Raw genomic sequence first — 2,852 nt, forward strand, 5'->3', positions numbered from 1 at the left:
TTTCAACTATGATTTAATGGGGACGTTTTTTCCATTTTATTGAGATATAATTTACAAATAAAATGCACGATGTTAAATGTACATTTCGGTGAGTTTTGGCAAATATAACGCAATCAAGATAAAGAACATTTTCTTTACCACCAAGCGTTCCCTCTCTGCTTTGCGGGCGGGCTCCACTCCCGCCTCTCCCTACCGCCACAACCAGGAAGCACTTTTTTGATACCTATCAAAATCTGGGTAGAGTAGTCATATTTATTTTGGAAAATGGGTTGATTCTGATAATAACTGTATCTACCAACCCTTCCCCGTCCCACTCCCTGCCCTCCTGCTCCCCCGCCCACCACAAAAGATAACTGTGTAGGATTTAAATATTATCTTTTTTCTTTTTTCTTTGATGTTGGGGGTAGGAGTTTATTAATTAATTTATTTATTTTTGCTGTGTTGGGTCTTCATTTCTGTGCGAGGGCTTTCTCTAGTTGCGGCGAGCGGGGGCCACCCTTCATCTCAGTGCGCGGGCCTCTCACTATCGCGGCCTCTCGTTGCGGAGCACAGGCTCCAGATGCGCAGGCTCAGTAGTTGTGGTTCACGGGCCTATTGCTCCGCGGCATGTGAGATCTTCCCAGACCAGGGCTCGAACCCGTGTCCCCTGCATCGGCAGGCAGATTCTCAACCACTGTGCCACCAGGGAAGCCCTACCTTTTTTCTTGAGTTTAATTATTTGCAGATTGAGTACCCTTGACAGGTCAAAAACTACACCAGTCTCTGGAGACACAGAAATGGATCAAAACTAAAAACATACAGTTTCTTTGTTCAAGGTACTGAGATTCTAGTGTGAGAATTACAACAGTGAACTGCAAATGACTGTAGAAATTATACTGATGACTTGTTGTGACATTCTGAGAGTACAGGCACTCCTAAAGACTGTGTGGTAGAGACTGTGCTGCTGACCGGATACAGCAGGCAGCGTCTCATAGCCTCCCTCTGTGGTCATGTGACTGTTTCTAGCCAATGAGCCATCAGTGGAAGTGACTTATGACACTTTCAGGCTTGGTTTTTAATCATCTCCTAATTGCACTACTCCATAACCATTTCCCTCGTGTCTGTCTGGAAAGGAGCTCCCTCCTTGCAAGGTAACCTTGGGAAATGATGGGTTAATGATGGTAGAGTCTTCATGAGGCTGCTCTTCAAATGACCTTCACTTTAGACTGACTGTTACATGAGAAGAAAGGAACTTTTGCTACATTTGAGAAGTTATTCATTTTGAGTTTATTTTTTGCACTATTAGCCTTCCCCACTGATAGCATTATAAACCATAGTTTCTTTTCTTTAAGTAAAATTAATTTCTTTCCTTTCAAGCCATCTGCTGAAATCTCAGATGTCAAAGGAACGTATTATTTAATTCCCCATATCTGCACCGAAACTGATGAGCTCTTCTGTAGAAAAATAACACAAGAAAACAGATGGTTCCTGTTATAAATTCCCTTGCGTTTTCCTCTTCTAATTTAAAGGCTTCATTATTTGTTTCACTTGACATGAATGTGCTATTACTATTTATTAACATCGTAGTACAAGTGTGGAGACCAAATCGTTCACTGGTCATGTGACTTATTAAAAGCCATATTGCCAGAAAGGGGTGGCTTTCAGATTTGAACTGCAGCACCCAATCTAGACACAAATGCCCAAAGAAAAGGACAAAATATTCCAAAATATCTAAATGTTCCTTAGAAAGGGACTTCCCTGGTAGTCCAGTGGGTGAGATTCTGTGCTCCCAATGCAGGGGGCCTGGGTTCAGTCCCTGGTCGGGGAACTAGATCCCACATGCATGCTGCAACTAAGAGTTCACATGCCGCAACTAAAGATACCGCATGATGCAACTAAGACCCGGCACGGCCAAAAAAATAAAAAAATGTTCTTTAGAAAAAGCGAAAAAGAAATAGACATACACAATCATATTTGGTCTCAGTTTTTCTTGATTTCCAATTCATGCTGCTAGGAGAAAACACTGAATTTTATTTCGTTACTGCTATCTTAGTTCCTTGAGGCTTAAAACTTAAGCATGGTTGGGTCATAACTGAGAATTTTAATGGTAATAATGCAATATTTTTTCAGTCTTTCTCCCTGGGTAGCATACAGGTTCAAGGAGAAGCATAAAGTCATCCCTGCATTCAACAAATATTTGTTGAGCATCTATCACAGGTCAGCTGCCGTTTTAGGCACTGGGGGTGTATTGGTTAACAAAGCAGGGCCTCTGATCATTTCTCTGTCCTGTTGCAAATTACACCTGATATGAAGTGTCTGCCTGCTCTGATGGTGTGTGTGGTCTGTTCCGTCATGACTGTTATGGTCTGGGGCTTTCTCTCTGCTGGCTTTTCTCTTTACCCCTCTCTCTCTCTTTAAGGCTTTATTACTTTAGAGCAGTTTTAGATTGACGACAAAGTTGAGAGAAAAGTACAGAGGTTTTCCATATACTCCCTGAACCCACATGTGCAGACCCTCCCCCATTAACACCATCCCTCATGAGAATGGTACATCTGTTACAATTGATGAACCTACACTGACACATCATAATCACCCAAAGTCCAAGGTTTACATTAGGGTTCACTCTTGGTGTTGTACATTCTATGGGTTTGGGGAAAATGTATAATGACATATATCCATCATTATATATTTACAGAATATTATTATATTATAGTTATATATATGTGTATTATACAGAATATTTTTACTGCCCTAAAAATTCTCTGTGTTCCACCTATTCATTCCCCCTACCAGACCTCTGGCAACCACTGATCTTTTTCTTTCTTTTTTTTTTAAGCAGATTTTTTTTTTTTTTTTTTTTTTTTTTTTTTTTT

This window comes from Aethalodelphis obliquidens, unplaced genomic scaffold (assembly GCF_003676395.1).
Source record: "Aethalodelphis obliquidens isolate GAN/ISIS:26980383/991018 unplaced genomic scaffold, ASM367639v1 scaffold6, whole genome shotgun sequence".
NCBI classification, from domain to species: domain Eukaryota; kingdom Metazoa; phylum Chordata; class Mammalia; order Artiodactyla; family Delphinidae; genus Aethalodelphis; species Aethalodelphis obliquidens.